Source organism: Anabrus simplex, chromosome 4 (assembly GCF_040414725.1).
Source record: "Anabrus simplex isolate iqAnaSimp1 chromosome 4, ASM4041472v1, whole genome shotgun sequence".
In the NCBI taxonomy this organism is placed as follows: domain Eukaryota; kingdom Metazoa; phylum Arthropoda; class Insecta; order Orthoptera; family Tettigoniidae; genus Anabrus; species Anabrus simplex.
In genome coordinates, this window is record NC_090268.1 from 218,092,005 (window position 1) to 218,111,700 (window position 19,696).

Here is a 19,696-nt window from a genome sequence, read left to right on the forward strand (position 1 = left end):
TTAATATTAACTTTTAAAACAATGTCTTTAAATATCTGTAGGTTCGTTGGTATTATACTTACAAAGGCAGATTATCATAAGGAGTTGTAACTCATTGTAATTTCCGCCGCTACTTTTCCGATATTTCGTACAGATATCCGTTCAAACTATCACGAAGGTAATAATTTATTTAATTAAATAACACGATAAGCACGTAAACATCGATTTAAAGAGAAGGTAAAGAGAATTCACGGTAACTTTACTGGATAATTACGGTACTTAACAGTTTCTTGGATTGTTGACGATTGTTGCTACAAGCACAGGATAGTAGTGTAAATAAATACAAAGTCAGCTGTCCGATAATTTGTAGTCTTAGTTCCCTGCATACTTTGTACTTTCTACCTTCGTTTATTCATCGAGTAAAAATTAACAATCAAATTCCTATATCCCAATAATATTACACTTGAAGCCCTCAGCGTGGTTTTGACAGAAATTATAGTAGGCAACCTCTTATTCTCAGCATTTAAGGACACTTTTTATTCTCCGCCCCGCGAAGTAGGGAAAATAATACTAATCCACCAGCGGTAAAAGTTCATATAACCACACTTCAGCTGAAAATGGTAGTGTAGATACACTGTAGTATAGATACAGTAGCCTACATTTAGATAGTGCCGTATCTTGCCTGCTATATTCGTGTGTTATCTTTCGTGTGTACCTATTAGAGCGTAGTACTAATATAATTTGTCTGAGCATTTGGCTTTGTTGGTAATCTTTGAGTACAGTAGTTCTTGCAAATTTCATTTCTGTTTGTGCTTAGTAGTGACATACGGTACCGGTATCGTAATTAGGATACGTCTGAAAGTAGTTTAAAAATTACTGTAATGTACTGTACAGTAGTATACGAGTAATTTAGAATTGAGTGTGCTTATTTTATTATTGTAAAATATTTGTGTAGTACTGGTTTAGTAGAGGTATCCGTAGAAACTCTTACTAAAATTCTGTTGTTGTAATTAGGATAGGCTTAATTGCAGTTTGGAATTGTGTAGTTCTTGTGTATTACGTTCGATATTCAGTAATTAACATCAGTTTTTATCCTGTTAGGGGTGGTAGGATAAAAAATAGAGTACGACTAAGTAGTATTGTATGTAGTCGTATATTAACTACCGTATTGTTGTGTGATCTTTGAGTACTCTCCCAGACAATATATACTCCCGTTCTTTTATTTTTTGCAAATAAGTTATTTTTATTTTCATTTTTTCGTAAAGAATGGCTAAGGAGCGCGAATGTACGAACTGTGGGTGTGGCGAGGCATTGAGGGGTATGAGGGAGGAGTTAGAGAGTTTGAGGGAGATAATTAGGATTCTCACAGAAGACAGGGAGGAAGATATGACTCCCTCAAACAATGTACAGGTTACAGTAGGTGTACAAGAGGGAGAGGAAGGAAAGGGGGCAGTTGTAAAAGAGAGGTGGTCTAATGTTCTAAGGGGAAGGAGATTGCAGGCTAAGGGTCTATTCAAGATCAAAATTCAGGACAGGTGTCTGTGCGAAATCGGTACGAGTCACTCCAGGTAGAACAACAGAGGGAAGATGAGGGACAGGAAACTGTTGCTGAGATGTGTGGAAATAGGAGGAAGGGAAAATGTAGGAAAGGCAAATGCAGAGTGGAGGATAGGAAAAGGCAGGTGGAACAGGGTCATGGGAAGGAGAAAAGGGAGGAGGAAGTAGCTTCTGCAGCTATCAGGAAAGATAGGGCTGACCAGAAGGGGAGGGGATCAAATGAGGTGGGTAGGGTTGAGGCTCTGGTCATGGGGGATTCCATCGTTAGACACGTGGGGAAAGTGTGTGGAGGAAAGGGAACCAGGGTAGAATGTTATCCAGGAATTAGGTTGAGGCAGATGTTGAGGAAAGTAGAAGAGAGGGAGGAGGGGAAGGAGAAGGTAGTAGTGTTTCACGTTGGTACCAACAACGTAACGCAAGCTGATGTAAGTACCAACATAGTTGGAGATGTGTGGTATCTGGTAAATGCAGCACGGGTGAAGTTTAAGAAAGCGGAGATTGTTATTAGTGGAATACAGTGTAGGAGGGATACTGACTGGATGGTGATTGGGGATTTAAATGAGACTATGGAGTGGGTATGTGGGAAACTGGGAGTGAAATTTCTAGATCCTAATGGGTGGGTAGGAGATAGGGATCTGCGCTCAGATGGCCTTCACTTAAACAGCATTGGTACGTATAAGTTAGGAAATTTATTTAATTTATTTTCCGGGTTGAACCGTGTTGTACTTGTACGCATATCACGTACAGTTTGCCGACGTTTCGAATACATTGCAGTATTCATTGTCAAGGCGACTGAAATACCCCTACTCGATCCGAGGTAATCAGTCTCCCAGGCAGAAATACACTACTAGAGTGGCCTTGATCTTGGCCTTTTATATCCTAGCCTATCTGGCTGACGTAAGCCCTGGCTGTCTCGCGAGGCTTCTGGAAAGTTTATGTCACAGCCAGGTAGTGGGGGCTTGCCCGCGCTGTTATGTAATGGGGTTGCGGCCCGTGTGTTTATGTTGTGGTCTGTATGTCTTAAAATATGAATGATGGGCATCCAAGAATTACTGATTTTGTATCCTTCTTCTAAATTTATGTTATTCGGATGTTTCTTGATTTCGATAGCCTCGCGGATTTTTCTTTCCAGATTCCAAGGGATAGCTGCTAGGATCTTGGTCTTGTCAAATGATATTCCGTGCCTAGTTTCGTAGGAATGCTTGGCTACTGCTGAAATATCTGTGTTTTGGTTCTTGGTGTGACGGATATGTTCTTTTAGGCGGGTGGAGATCAGACGTTTTGTCTCACCTACAAAACAAGCTCCGCAGCTACATTCAATGTGATACACTCCAGGGGCCTGTAATTCTATTGTGTCTTTTACTGGTGGTAGATAACGGGCTAGCTTACGGTGAGGTTTATAGATAGTTTTTATGTTGTATTTGTCCAGTATCTTGCCGATCCTGTCTGTAGTGTTTTTAATGTATGGCAGTATCGCTGTTTTCTGGCGGGTCAGTTCTTCTTTCCCGTTGTTTTCTCCTGCGGCGGTCTTTTCTTTCTTCTCTTCTGATTTTTTGAAGACTCGTCGGATGTTATTGAGCGAGTAGCCATTTTTCCTAAGGGTTTCCGTGAGGTGTTCTTTTTCTTCCTCGAGGTGCTCTGCGTCAGATATCGCTATGGCCCTGTTTACTAGTGATGTTAGGACAGCCTGCTTTTGTGATGGGTGATGATGAGACGAGGCGTGTAGGTACCTGTCTGTGTGAGTGAGTTTCCTGTATACTGCGCGACTCAGCGTCCCATTGGGGTTACGTATTACTAGCACATCCAGGAACGGTAGTTTTCCGTCTACTTCTATTTCCATGGTGAACTGAATATTTACGTGTATGGAGTTGAGATGGTCGAGAAATAGCTGCAGGTTATTGCTCCCGTGAGGCCAGATTACAAAAGTGTCGTCTACAAAACGGAGAAAACATTTCGGTTTCAGGGCAGATGTAGCTAAGGCTTTCTGTTCGAAGTGTTCCATATACATGTTTGCTATTATTGGAGAGAGTGGCGACCCCATCGCGGCCCCTTCAGTCTGTTCGTAGAACTCCCCGTTGAAATAGAAGTAAGTGGCGCTAAGGCATTCTTTAGCTAGTGTTGACAGGTCTTCTGGAAGTTTCTGATCTAATAGCGGAAATACTTCTGTTAGCGGCACCTTGGTGAAAAGTGACGTGACGTCAAAGCTTACTAATAGGTCCGTACTTTCAATTGATTGGTCCTTAAGGAGCTGGATGAAATGTCGGGAGTCCTTCACGTAGGTTTCAGTGTTTCCTGTATGTGGCTGAAGTAGTCCAGCTAGGTAGCGGGCGATCTCGTGCGTGGGAGAGCCTATAGCGCTCACGATAGGTCGCAGAGGTATGCCTTCTTTGTGGATTTTAGGCAGGCCATACAATTTTGGAGGTATCGGGTCCGAGGATATCAGTTTCTTCTGTATTTCGGCTGGGATACTGGAATTTTTTACTAGTGTGTGGAGTTTGTTCTTAATGCGGTTGGTAGGGTTCCTAATTTTCCTGTATGTAGAATCGGTGAGTAATTGTTCTATTTTCCGAGTGTAGTCTGTGCGTGTCATTATCACCGTAGCGTTGCCTTTATCTGCGGGTAGGATAATTGTTTCCGTATCTTGACGTAGTGTTTTTAGGGCATGAATTTCTTCTTTAGTCAAATTGGATGGCGGCGGCTTTGCGGATCTCAGTAGACATGATACATCCTGTCTGATCTCCTCTGTAGATTCGGTAGGAAGGTGCCGGATTGCAATTTCTACTTTGCTAATTATTTCTTCTACCGGTATACTATTCGGAGCTACTGCGTAGTTGAGTCCTTTTCTCAAGACCGAGGTAGTGGGTTCACTGAGTGGCTTATCTGTGAGGTTTACTATTACATTCTTCTTCAGTGGAGCAGGTGGTTTCGGTTTCTGTTTTTGTAAGAGGCGGTTGAATTTCTTGTTTTGCTTGGCAGTGGATAGTTCCAGTGTACGTTGGGATTGTGTGTTGCTAATGCTGTCTAACGTGGTCCAATCATTGAGCGACCGAGTGCTGGCAAGTTGCAGGTGGAGATGAAATAATTTATTGTTGAGGTAGTCCAGAGTCTGTCTTGTGTCACTGATCCGTTCTCTGAGGAGTTTTTTTCTGGTTTCGTGAAGAATACGGTCAGTCCGTCGGTTCTTGGTGTGATATTTCAGTCTCACACATGCTGGTATAATGCTGTTGTCCCTGCAGCGTTTCAGAAAGGCGAGTCGAGCCAGGTAGTTACTCATTTTCTTCCGAAGGTTGTCGAACTGCCTAGTAGCTTTGAGAATATCCTCCCCGTAAAGGTTTCGTATCTTAGAAGTGAAGCTTCCACGGTGTGAAGAATTATTTAATTTATTTTCCGGGTTGAACCGTGTTGTACTTGTACGCATATCACGTACAGTTTGCCGACGTTTCGAATACATTGCAGTATTCATTGTCAAGGCGACTGAAATACCCCTACTCGATCGGCCAAGATCAAGGCCACTCTAGTAGTGTAATTCTGCCTGGGAGACTGATTACCTCGGATCGAGTAGGGGTATTTCAGTCGCCTTGACAATGAATACTGCAATGTATTCGAAACGTCGGCAAATTGTACGTGATATGCGTACAAGTACAACACGGTTCAACCCGGAAAATAAATTAAATAATTCTTCACACCGTGGAAGCTTCACTTCTAAGATAGTTAGGAAATTTGTTTGGAAGGGTAATAGAGAGGTACATTCAGGGAAACAGGGTGGCCTAGGGAGCGGTGATAAGGGAACAGGGAACTGGAAATCAAGTGGGGATGACATAAAATTGTTAGTGTTGAACTGTAGAAGTATTGTGAAGAAAGGAATAGAATTAATTTAATAGATATATATTTACCAGATATTGTAATAGGAGTTGAATCATGGCTGAGGAATGATATAATGGATGCAGAAATTTTCTCACGGCACTGGAGTGTGTATCGTAGAGATAGGATAGGAATGGTGGGAGGGGGAGTATTCATTATGGTGAAAGAAGAATTTATAAGCTACGAAAAAGTTTAAGATGAGACACATGAAATTCTAGGTGTAAGGCTCATTTCTAAAGATAATAGGCAACTTGATATATTTGGAGAGTACAGACCGGGAAAGGGTAGCACTGACGCGGATTCGGAATTATTTGATAGGGTAGTCGGCTATGTGGGAAACGACATGGAAAGAAATGTGATTGTAGCGGGAGATCTGAATTTGCCGTATGTCAGTTGGGAAGGAAATGCGAACGACAGGAAGCATGACCAACAAATTGCAAATAAGTTAATATGAAAAGGACAGCTGATTCAGAAAGTGATGGAACCAACCAGAGGGAAAATTATCTTGGATGTGGTGCTGATAAAACCAGATGAGCTCTACAGGGGAACTGTAGTAATAGATGGTATTAGTGATCATGAAGCTGTTTTTGTCGTAGTCAAAAATAAATGTGATAGAAAGGAAGGTCTTAAAAGTAGGACTATTAGACAGTACCATATGGCTGATAAAGCAGGCATGAGCCAGTTTCTAAAAAGTAACTATGATCGGTGGAAAACGGTAAATAAAAATGTAAACAGACTCTGGGATGGGTTTAAAGAAATTGTTGAGGAAAGCAAAAACAGGTTTGTACCTTTAAGGGAGGTAAGGAATGGTAAAGTCCCACCTTATTATAATAGAGAAATAAAGAGACTAAGAAGGAGGTGCAGACTGGAAAGAAATAGAGTTAGAAATGGCTGTGAAAGTAAGGAGAAATTCAGGGAACTTACTAGAAAATTGAATCTAGCAAAGAAGGCAGCTAAGGTTAACATGATGGCAAGCATAATTGGTAGTCATACAAATTTTAGTGAAAAAAGGAAGGGTATGTATAGGTATTTTAAGGCAGAAACAGGTTCGAAAAAGGACATTCCAGGAATAATTAATGAACAAGGGGAGTGTGTATGTGAGGATCTTCAAAAGGCAGAAGTATTCAGTCAGCAGTATGTAAAGATAGTTGGTTACAAGGAAAATGTCGAGATAGAGGAGGAGAGTAAGGCCAATGAAGTATTAACATTTACATATGATAACAATGACATTTACAATAAGATACAAAAGTTGAAAACTAGAAAAGCGGCTGGAATTGATACGATTTCTGGGGATATACTAAAGACAATGGGTTGGGATATAGTACCATATCTGAGGTACTTATTTGATTATTGTTTGGTCGGAGGAGCTATACCAGATGAATGGGGAGTTGCTATTGTAGCCCCTGTGTATAAAGGAAAGGGTGATAGACATAAAGCTGAAAATTACAGGCCAGTAAGTTTGACATGCGTTGTATGTAAGCTTTGGGAAGGCATTCTTTCTGATTATATTAGACATGTTTGTGAAATTAATAACTGGTTCGATAGAAGGCAGTTCGGTTTTAGGAAAGGTTATTCCACTGAAGCTCAACTTGTAGGATTCCAGCCAGATATAGCAGATATCATGGATTCTGGAGGTCAAATGGACTGTATAGCGATTGACCTGTCTAAAGCATTTGATAGGGTGGATCACGGGAGACTACTAGCAAAAATGAGTACAATTGGACTAGACAAAAGAGTGACTGAATGAGTTGTTATATTTCTAGAAAATAGATCTCAGAGAATTAGAGTAGGTGGAGCTTTATCTGACCCTGTAATAATTAAGAGGGGAATTCCTCAAGGCAGTATTAACGGACCTGTACCTTTTCTTATGTATATAAATGATATGAGTAAAGGAATGGAATCGGAGGTAAGGCTTTTTGCGGATGATGTTATTCTGTATAGAGTAATAAATAATTTACAAGATTTTGAACAACTGCAACGTGACCTCGATAATGTTGTGAGATGGACAGCAGGCAGTGGTATGTTGATAAACGGGGTTAAATGTCAGGTTGTGAGTTTCACAAATAGAAAAAGTCCTCTCAGTTTTAATTACTGCGTTGATGGGGTAAAAATTCCTGTTGGGGATCATTGTAAGTATCTAGGTGTAAATATAAGGAGACTTTCATTGGGGTAATCACATAAATGGGATTGTAAATAAAGGGTACAGATCTCTGCACTTGGTTATGAGGGTGTTTAGGGGTTGTAGTAAGGATGTAAAGGAGAGGGCATATAAGTCTCTGGTAAGACCCCAACTAGAGTACGGTTCCAGTGTATGGGACCATCACCAGGATTACCTGATTCAAGAATTGGAAAAAATCCAAAGAAAAGCAGCTCGATTTGTTCTGGATAATTTCCGACAAAAGAGTAGCGTTTCAAAAATGTTGCAATGTTTGGGTTGGGAAGAACTGAGGGAAAGAAGAAGAGTTGCTCGACTAAGTGGTATGTTCCGAGCTGTCAGCGGAGAGATGGCGTGGAATGACATTAGTAGACGAATAGGTTTGAGTGGCGTTCATAAAAGTAGGAAAGATCACAATATGAAGATAAAGTTGGAATTCAAGAGGACAAACCGGGGCAAATATTAATTTATAGGAAGGGAAGTTAGGGATTGGAATAACTTACCAAGGGAGACGTTCAATAAATTTCCAATTTCTTTGAAATAATTTAGGAAAAGGCTAGGAAAATAACAGATAGGGAACCTGCAACCTGGGCGACTGCCCTAAATGCAGATCAGTATTGATTGATTGATTGATTGATTGATTGATTGATTGATTGATTGATTGATTGATTGATTGATTGATTGATTGATTGATTGATTGATTGATTGATTGATTGATTGATTGATTGATTGATTGAAGTGGCGGCACGTGGGTAAAACATCTGGGGGTTCACTACTTTGAAAAATAACGTGTCCAAATTTAATGGTACTTGATGTTTATATAGATGTAAAATAGTGACATTATGCCTCTTCAGTGACACCTACGCTATCTATGACAGCTGTTGGTGGAGCTGTAGGGGATCAAACCAGTCTTCGGGCTGAGTACCCAACAACAACAACAACAACAACAACAACAACAAGTCTCCCTCCTGGCTAATTTGACGTTTGTGGGAAATAAAAATATACTTCAGTGAGTATTACTAATGATACCGGTTCCATATGTTATTAACAACATAACAATAATGTTAGTGCAGTCTTTCGGCTAGTGGTAAGATCTTTAATTCTCAAGTTGTGATTCTATAATGTTTGTTTAATATATTTTTCATCATTTGGCTTGTTGCATTAGCTCAGCCAGGCAGTGCTTCCACCTGTGTTATTTTATTTCGTTGCCTTTCTCTCAAACATCGAACCATTGGCACCCGCATCAAACTTCACCTCCCATGACCCATGCTTAACGTAGGCTGCGCCTTGATTTAACGCGTCTTCCCGCAGCTCCTATCAAGGTCGCCTGAAGCAGACGACTGGCTTAGTTTGCCTAAGTGCCCGTAAATCACTCCACTATCATTGCATGCCTCGCAAGGGACGAGCGTCTAGTGCTAGTCAGGGAATAAAGAATACAGGGAGCTGCCCACTACACTACTCTTCTGTGGCTCTCGCTTGAAGCCAACGGCCACGCCCCCCATGGTTAGCAAAACATAGCAATTCTTACATTGTGGATATATGCAAACTAAAACATTTTCTCGAGAGTAGGGAAGCTTCGAATCGCTCAATTAAGTACAATCATTTTCAAAATAACACGGCAATTAACGGCGACAAAATTTTTCTGGCAAACAGACGTATTAATGCTCAATCAATCAATCAATCAATCAATCAATCAATCAATCAATCAATCAATCCTGATCTGCATTTAGGGCAGTCGGCCCGGTGGCAGATTCCCTATCTCTTGTTTTCTTAGCATTTTCTTAAATGATTTCAAAGAAATTAGAAATTTATTGAACATCTCCCTTGGTACGTTAATCAAATCTCTAACTCCCTATAACTTCCTATAAATGAATATTTGCCCCAATGTGTCCTCTTGAATTCCAACTTTATCTTCACATTGTGATCTTTCCTACTTTTAAAGACGTCACTCAAACGTATTCGTCATTCCACGCCATCTCTCCACTGACAGCTCGGAACATACCACTTAGTCCAGCAGCTCGTCTTCTTTCTCCCAAGTCTTCCCAGCCCAAACTTTGCAACATTTTTGTAACGCTACTCTTTTGTCGGAAATCACCCAGAACAAATCGAGCTGCGTTTCTTTGGATTTTTTCCAGTTCTTGAATCAAGTTATCCTGGTGAGTATATCCCCAGAATTCTTATCAATTCCAGCCGATTTTCTAGTTTTCACATTTGTATCTTATTGTAAATGTCACTGTTATATGTAAATTTTAATATTTCTTTAGCATTAGTCTCCTCCTCTATCTGGACATTATCCTTGTAACCAACAATCTTTACATACTGCTGACTAAATACTCCTACCTTTTGAAGATCCTCACATACATACTCCCCTTGTCCATTAATTATTCCTGGAATGTTCTTCCTGGAACCTGTTTCTGCCTTAATGTATCTATACATACTCTTCCATTATTCACTAAAATTTGTATGACTACCAATTATGCTTGCCATCATGTTATCCTTAGCTACCTTCTTTGCTAGATTCAATTTCCTGGTAAGTTCCTTCAATTTCTCCTTACATCCACAGTCGTTTCTATTTCTTTCTAATCTGCACCTCCTTCTTAGTCTTTTTATTTCTCTATTATAATAAGGTGGGTCTTTACCATTCTTTACCACCTTTAAACGCACAAACCTGTTTTCACATTCCTCAACAATTGCTTTAAAGCCATCCCAGAGTCTGCTTACATTTTTATTTACCGTTTTCCACCGATCATAGTTACTTTTTAGAAACTGCCTCATACCTGCTTTATCAGCCATATGGTACAGCCTAACAGTCCTACTTTTAAGACCTTCCTTTCTATCGCATTTATTTTTAACTACCACAAAAATAGCTTCATGATCACTAATACCATCTATTACTTCAGTTTCCCTATAGAGCTCATCTGGTTTTATCAGCACCACATCCAGGATATATTTCCCTCTGGTTGGTTCCATCACTTTCTGAATCAGCTGTCCTTCCCATATTAACTTATTTGCCATTTGTTGGTCATGCTTCCTGTCGTTCGCATTTCCTTCCCAGTTGACATCTGGTAAATTCAGATCTGCTGCTGCTTTTTACTCAGCTCTAAGGATGCGTTTCTCATGACACGCAGCCTTGAATATTCTCTCTCGCTAGTTGACTATCGGTACTATATACCGAATATCTTAAAAACAGGAGGTGCAAATCTTCACCAGATATCAGTAAAGATAAGTAAAGATAAGAAGTTGGCTATTATTACGGGCAAACCGCCTCTGAATGCCTTAGGGGAATGCGCAATATATCATCAAACTGAACTTAGCAACATTGCTTACTACATATTTTGGAGTGGTTGTGGTGGTGATTATTGTTTTAATAGGAAGCACAACCCTCAAGTAAATCATCCTCTGACAAGTGGAAACAATGCATGGCTGAGCTAAGGGTCTCTTGGACGCCAACCCACACTCCGAAGTTAGGAGCCCCTTACGCCCCCTTAATCGCCTTTTACAACACGTAGTGGTGATTATCATTTAAGAGGGAGTACAACTAGGCGACCATCCTCTGTTCACACTAATCAGAGATAAATGAAGATATCGGCCAAATAAAGACAAGGGCCATGAAGGGCGAGAAAATGAACGACTCCCTAGCCCTCGAATCCTCTTATAGCCTCGGGGTCGGAAAAGAGCAAGAGTTGACCATCGGAGGTCGGACATGATAGATTAAAATTAGCCTGGCACAAGTAGGTGGAAGCAATTCCAGGACTCAGGTAAGGTACCGTGGTTGCCTTGAGAGCTCCTGGGGTCCCTTTTCAGTCGCCTCTTACGAAAAGCAAGGGATACTCTGGGTGTTGTTCTACTACCTCCACCTCCACAGAGACTTTTACGACAGGCAGGTGATACCATAGGCCTTATGCTACCGTTCTCACCCATAGGGGATACATATTTTAGAGGTAGTGGTAGTGATTATTGTTTTAAGAGGAAGTACAACTGGGCAACTATCCATTATTAACACTAATTAGGAGGGAAAATGGAAGGGATCAGACACTTCGAAAAACGAAGGTATCGGCCAAAGAAGACAAGGACCACGAAGGGCGTGAAAATGAAAAACTCTAGGCCTTGAGTGCTCTTATTCAGTAGGTAAGAAGGGAATGCTTCAAAAATAGTAGGTACTGCATTCCTTCAAAACAACGTTCTTCACATACTGATCAAATAATTTCGGTTTGAGATGTGCTGAACATATTCTGGTTTAAGGAGAAGGTATCCAATTTTCCCTTCGAATGGCCTTAATCCACTCTGCTCTTCTTTCTTCATGAACAGGAAACCTTAAGAAGAATTGACGATAAACAACAAGTCTAACCTAAACATTCTTCCGGAAAGTGGACGGTGCTTTTGAGACTCCGAAATACTAGCACAATAACAATAGAGGTAATATAATATACTGTACTACATATTACAAGCCATACTTAGAAAATTACCTGTGAAATGTTATTCCAGGAATATTTTTGGATTTTCGATTCGTGCAACCGTACGCACAACAGACATTGTAAGAGCTACAACATCAACTGAATATTAGTATCTATTTTACATTTTAGCGTGTCGTAGAGTGTTTGTATCTGAAAATTCCCGCAATTACAACTTTCGTTCATCGTATTTACTTCAATGACCATCATTTGGATTGTTCCGTTAGCTTCAGCCAGGCAGTGCTTCCGCTTCGAAATTTAAATTTTAAATTAAAATTTGCTCTTTTCTCTATTTGCCCATTCATGCCCGCACCTTCCTACACCTATCCCGTGACACTGCCGACCACACTCCGAACACTTAAACATTCTGTAATCACGATTGTCACTTTCCGTTAAAAGCAATCAACGACTAGCTCTCACTTATCATTCCAAGTAATGATTAACATAGGACGCGAGGGATAATATAACTAAATGCATACCTGCAAACAGTAAACTTACTACAGCATTAATATTTTGAAGTAGGCCTACTACATATTAATAAAATTAGAAGTCGTATAGATCTTACAATAAAGTTTATTAATTAGCAAATATTTTGTAGAAATACAATGCTAATTTAGCAATATAGGCATAAAAAACATTTCTTCCATAAGTTTCTAGCGCATAACCATGGGCAGTGGGGAAGGCGATGTGTCACCGCAGGGAGAAGTTGGCGCATGCGCCTTTCAGTCTGGTGCAAGAGCTGGACTATCTCTGGACGCTCGTCTCGCAAGGACAGCTTGTCAAGTGGCGAGTCACGATGAGTTGAAAGTGTTCTCACTCAGTATAAATAGGACAGACATTTGTTATCGGGAGCGCAATTACTTCAGTACAGAACACTACCTCCTGTTAGAGCTAGCTCAAACATGGTGAAGACCAAGAAGTTCATCCTGGCCAAGCAGTTCCAAGGAGAGCCCAAAGAAAGTGATTTTCAGCTGGTGGAAGAAGAACTGCCGCCCCTCAAGGATGGAGAATTCTTGTGCGAAGCTCTGTGGTGCAGTGTGGACCCTTGCAATCGAGCGCTCGCTCACCTATTGCGAGAAGGGGACCTAATGCACGGCTTTCAAGTCGCACGAATTACTGAAAGTCGCCACAAAGATTTTCCTGTCGGAAAGATTGTTGTTGGCTACTTGGGATGGCAGACACGCACGATCACCGATAATAAGAAGATACTACCCTTTGGATTTGGTCCGGCTTATATCCTTCCAGACTTCGGTGAACTTCCTCTGTCCCTGGCTCTGGGTGTACTGGGCATGCCTGGCAACAGTGCCTATTTTGGTTTCCTCGAGATCTGCCAACCCAAGGCAGGTGAAGTGGTGGTGGTGAGCGGCGCTGCGGGGGCGGTAGGTAGCCTGGTGGGTCAGATCGCCCGCATCAAGGGCTGCAAGGTCATAGGCTTCGCTGGCTCTGACGACAAGGTGCGCTGGCTTAAGGACGACCTGCACTTTGACGCCGCCTACAACTACAAGAAGACGGACGTGGACACGGCGCTGAAGGAGGCGGCTCCCAACGGTGTGGACTGTTACTTCGACAACGTTGGTGGCGTCATGAGCAGCGCCATCTTAAGGCACATGAATTACCAGGGCCGAATCTGCGCGTGTGGCAGCATCAGCACGTACAACGCAGATTCAGGACAAGTTAATATGGTACCGGACGCGCTATGGCCGATACTCGAAAAAACGCTGAGTGTTGGGGGGCTTAACGTGTACAACTGGTGGGATCGCTGGATGGAAGGTATTCAGCAGATGAAGGAGTGGGTCAAGAACAAAGAGCTGGTCTACCGCGAGACCATCACAGAAGGGTTTGAGAACATGCCCAAGGCGTTCATCGGCATGTTGAGAGGTGAGAACACGGGCAAGGCAGTTGTTAAGGTGTAAATACATACGTAGAGTTCACTTGAGTGTGTATGATGTATATTCATTATATAGACAATGTTACACATTTGTGGGCGTAAGTGTCGATAATATGCCAGAGAGTAAATTTGAGTAACTTTATCATTTAATTTTATGTGCCGCTCAAGAGTATTTACTATTATTATTAGACAATAAATATAATGTCGAAAAATACGTGATGTTCTACAAAGTGCTGTTGGGTTTCTCTGATATGAAGAATAAATCCTGTAGCCCTTAATTACGGTAATTAATTTCCCTGACCATGTCACCTCAATAATCGACATTGGTGTATTTGTGAATTGTGAATGACTTGACCTGTGATGTGTGAAGTTAACTAAATTTGTTGAGATATCCTACGTTATATTACTTGAATGTTCAAAGTTTCTAAGAGAGTTTTCGTTTTTGTATACTCCATTCTTGCGAGTTGCTACTATATTCATACTGGTCGATGAGGTGCCACTTCAGTACAAGCAGAGAAAAATTATGACTTTATCGAATCAATACAAGGTAAGTATTTTAATAAAATATCACTTTATTATCAATATTCGATGGGATTTGGTAACTTTTTAAAATTTATTCTCGTGGTGTGGGAGTAGCTCACACTACTGCATGTATCCCTTGGCTCAGTAGGTCCCTTTAGGTTGATCAATCTTTTACTTATAGCTAATTATTCCTGCCCTTATTCTTAATTTGTTGTGGTCGGGAGAATTTAACTCTGTTTTACAGCCGGATGTACTTCCCGAGGGAATGGTCTGTGCTGTTGTGTTGTACATAGTCCCCGAGCCAAGTAAATTAACTCATCGAATGATCATATTTACCGGGCGAGTTGGCAGTGCGGTTAGGGGCGCGCGGCTGTGAGCTTGCATCCGGGAGATGGTGGGTCTTAATCCCACTGTCGGCAGCCCTGAATATGGTTTTCCGTGGTTTCCCATTTTCACACCAGGCAAATGATGGGCCTGTACCTTAATTAAAGCCACGGCCGCTTCCTTCCAACTCCTAGGCTTTTCCTATCCCATCGTCGCAATAAGACCTATCACTATCGGTGTGACGTAAAGCCCATAGCAAAAGAAATAACTAAACGCAGATAAAATCGAACCAGGATCCGTCGAACCGAAGGCCACTATGATAAAGTTTCATCCTTCCTTTTCCTTACAACCGTTTAGGGCCACCGAGTGAGTTGGCAGAGGTTGTGAGGTTGAATTCGGGAGATAGTGGGTTCAAACCCAACTGTCCGCAACCCTGAAGATGGTCGTCCATGTTTTCCCATTTTCACACCAGGAAAATGCTGGGGATGTACCTTAATTAAGGCCACAGCCGCTTCTTTCCCACTCATAGCTGTTTCCTCTCTCATAGTCGTCATAAGACCTATCTGTGTCGGTGAGACATAAACCCAATTTTAACAACAACAACAACAAAAAGGGGCAAAGTGTATAAAACTTCGTTAACTAGAAATTCAGGAGTTAGTGTTAAGCGAATAAATTTAAAGAATTGCAGTACTGCGTCTCAAGTCATTTTCGGAAAAAGAATACAAATATGTTTCGCTGATGCACACGGGAAATGAAGTAACTTCAGTAAACTCAGCGGTGATGCAATAAACTACTGAAGGCGGTTATAATTTTCTGGCGGCTACTTTCAATAATAATAATAATAATAATAATAATAATAATAATAATAATAATAATAATAATAATAATAATAATAATAATAATAATAGTAGTAATAATAATGATAATAGTGGATGGGGCCCTACCTATGATGATTTCTAATTTTGAAGACAACACACCCAGCCCCCGATTATAGGAACAATTTAGGAACCACAATAAATAGCTTCGGTGGTTCGCGTTAAATCAGATATAATGACGCAGGGAGCTAAAATAAGAATTAATATTTCGTGTTAGCCGAGAGAGGAAATGCGATATTATACCAGAATTAGCAGAGAGGAATGTTTATTATTATTATTATTATTATTATTATTATTATTATTATTATTATTATTATTATTATTATGATGTCCGACTCGTTGGCTGAACAGTCAGCGTACTGGCCTTCGGTTCAGAGGGTCCCGGGTTCGATTCCCGGAATTGGTTAATTCCAGTGGCACGGGGGCTGGGTGTATGTGCTGTCTTCATCACCATTTCATCCTCATCTCGACACGCAGGTCGCCTACGGGAGTCAAATAGAAAGACCTGCATCTGGCGAGCCGAACCCCTCCTGGGATATCCCGGCACTAAAAGCCATACGACATTTCATTTTTCATTGTTGTTATTATTATTATTATTATTATTATTATTATTATTATTATTATTATTATTATTATTATTTTAAAGAGGCCTAACAGCTAAGCCATCGGTCACCAGTGGTGCGAGGTTGAACGAAATGAAATGATAATTAAACTTTAAAATGTGTCCACCGACTAGAATTTAAACCGAATAATGATGAAACATGATTATGAATTTAAAATAATCAGTGGATCCAATTCGGAATGCCTTATTTTCTGATAAAATTACAGAAAACATAGATTACGGTAGAATAGGGCAATTCATTGAATTGCATTTATATATAGCATTCAAATTAGAAGTCAAAATAACACATTAAAGTATAAAAACACAAACTAAACAGAACGGTACGAGGGCTGGTACGGGGTCCACTCAGCCTCGGGATGTCAGCTCAGTAGAGGGAGGTTCGATTCCCACCTCAGCCATCCTCGAAGTGATATTCCGTGGTTTCCCACATCTTCTCCAGGCAAATGCCGGTATGGTACCTAATATAACACCACGGCTGCTTCCTTCCCTCTTCTTGTTTATCCATCCCAATCTTCCCATTCTCCCATAAGGCCCCTGTTCAGCATAGCAGGGTAGGACGCCACGGCGAGGTACTGGTCCTCCTTCCCAATTGTATTCCCCTACCCAAAGTCTCACGCTCCAGGACACACAGCACTTGAGGCCGTAGAGATGTGATCCCTCGCTGTGTCCAAGGGAAAAGCCAACCCTGGAGAAAGAAAGAAAGAAAGAAAGAAAGAAAGAAAGAAAGAAAGAAAGAAAGAAAGAAAGAAAATACACTTTACACGATAAAACAGGCCTTGATCGTAGCTTGAGGAGAGAGTGCGGTGCGCGCGAGACTGTGCAAAAGTTGTTGAGCGAGTCTGATATCTGGTTTGGCAGAAGAAGCAGATAATGTTAAGACTCGTTTTATTAGGTATCGTAGGAAATCGTTACGTCGTTTGTCTCAGGAAGGGCGGTATTGGTACTCCATATGTCGAAGAGCGTCCGAGGTAAAGAACTGCGCCTATTCAAGATGATGACGATGTTTATTGTTTAAAGGGGCCTAACAGCTAGTTCATAGGCCCCTGATGGCACGAGGTGAACGAAACGAAAATTAAAACTTCAAAATGTATCCTCTGACTACAATCTAAAACAAATGATGAAGAAAATGATCGTGAAACAAACAATCAGAGGATGCAATTCACAATGTCTTCATTACAAAGAAGCTTCTGTGGCTCAGCCTGCAGCGCGCCGGCACCTCACCGCTTGGGTCCGTGGTTCAAATCCCAGTCACTCCATGCGAGATTTGTGCTGGACAAAGCGGAGGCGGGACAGGTTTTTCTCCGGATACTCCGGTTTTCCCTGTCATATTTCATTCCAGCAACGCTCTCCAATATCATTTCATTTCATCTGTCATTCATTAATCATTGCCCCAGAAGAGTGCGACAGGCTTCGTCAGACGACACGATTCCTATCCTCGCCGCAAGTTGGGGGCTTCATTCATTCCATTCCTGACCCTGTTGAATGGCTGGAAAAAGGCTGTGGGTTTTCATTTTCATTACTGGGATGAACTCATCATCTTAAGGGGCCCAAATCCAGGTCACCGGCCCCTCATAAAGGTACTAATCGCCGATAAAGCAGAACCATGGTGTTCCTCCTATAGTGGTACTAACCACAGATAATGTAGGCTCATGTTGTTCCTTGCATGGTGGTACTAATCACAGATAATGTAGACCCATGATGTATCACACACAATGGCACCACTCATAGGTAACACAAGCGTATAAGGGTACCATTCACAAGCGGCGCAGACCCAAAGACACAAAGTGGTACTAATCACGGGTGCCAGCCAAACCCGTGGTGTTTCTCACATAGAAGCACTAATCACACGTAACGTAGACCCATGGTGTTTCTCATAAAGTGGTACTAGTCATAGGTAACGCAGACCCATTCTGAGCACAGTGGTAACGACTGGTGGAATACACACGATGACCATTATCACAAACAACGCACAGGCCCATAGTCTTCCTCGCATAATGGTACTGCTCCTATGTAACGTAGACCCATGGTGTTCCGCACGTCACAAGTATCCTCATGGTTCTAATGTCATTATCCCTTCGTCGCCCCTTTCACTCGCCTCTTACGACAGGCAGGGGATACCGTGGGTGTATTCCTCGTCTGCATCCCCCACCCACAGTGAGCTATTCAAGATGAATGCTGCTCACAAAATCAGGTGCCGGATAAGGGAATACGAGTTCGTTACTGCGCATAGTACTTGGATTTTACTGTATGGCTACCGCGAATTGTAAGCATCACATGGTTCATCTGGTTACGTGAATGCTCCAAATAATCACTTTTCTGGGCCACACATAAACAACACGGTATTCATGAAAGGCCCCTGCATCGAGTTTCCTGTTTAGTCTCGACATTGGGTCCGTTCTCCTTCTCGGATACCATGAACAGAGGACATTTTCCTATGATTTGTCGTGCAACTAGGCGACAGGGTTATTTTCAGCCACACGTCAGCTGAGTATTTTGCTCTGATTCGCAGCTTCTGTGAAGACAGAGAAGATTACCGGGTTAACGACAACACATCGTTTCCTACGGGGTTATCTCAAGGATAAAGTGTATAGAAATCGACCACGAACAGTTGAAGCATGACTAGCATCACGACCGCAATCAATGGAATTGACGAGGCAATGTTGCGGCGGACTGTTAGAAGTATGGAGCCATGGGTTCGGCGATGTCTACAAGAAGATGGAGGTCACTTCAACCATCCATCTTAGTACTAAGTGGGTACTTTCACCGTATTTTCCATTTTCCGAAATTCCACTCTCGGCAGCCTCCAAAAAATTGCCTGTTTTCTCCAAAGATTACCCATTTTTAGGTAAAACTGCTAAAAGTGAATTTCATAGAAAAGTGGAAAATACGCCAAACGTACCCATTTAAAACAAAATTTCACTAAAAAGCCCAGATATCTATTCAAAAAGAAGATTAGTCGCTAACATATGAGTAATTTTTGCACCTTACTTTACTTTCAATTACCACAATTTCAACTACCTCCATTTTTTCAGGTTTCTTAAAAAGTTCTAACGAATAAAAGTTAGCAAAAATACCTATAAATATTCCAACCTCTTTTTTCCGTAATAAATGGAAGTTGAAAACAGAAATTCTATTGCAACCAATAAATACTCTATTACAGATTTATTAGGCAATAAAACAAAACCAACCAACGAAAGATTTGGATTATGGCTACTTACAGAAAATTTAAATAACTCGAATTTTATTACAAATATTAATTAATTACAAAAATGGAGAAGAAAAATTACAAGAATTTAAACCAATTACAGAGCATTTTTTGCGATAATATTATGGTTGTTAAAATTACAGATTCTACCGATTGCGAAAGAAACAACAAGGGAGAATTACGAAACGTAAAATTTCTCGTAAAAAATAGGTATGTGGTTCCTTTACTAGATATCTAATAAGTAAGTTATCTAATTT

At 41.1% G+C, this 19,696-nt stretch overlaps 1 protein-coding gene and 1 pseudogene across 1 annotated transcript in view; one reads left to right on the forward strand and one right to left on the reverse strand.

Annotated features, from left to right (window-relative positions):
• Nucleotides 1-19,696, reverse strand: part of LOC136872592 (inactive dipeptidyl peptidase 10) — a 782,685-nt gene that overhangs the window by 435,191 nt on the left and 327,798 nt on the right. The window lies entirely within an intron of this gene.
• LOC136872585 (prostaglandin reductase 1 pseudogene) lies at nt 12,846-14,169 on the forward strand (annotated as a pseudogene).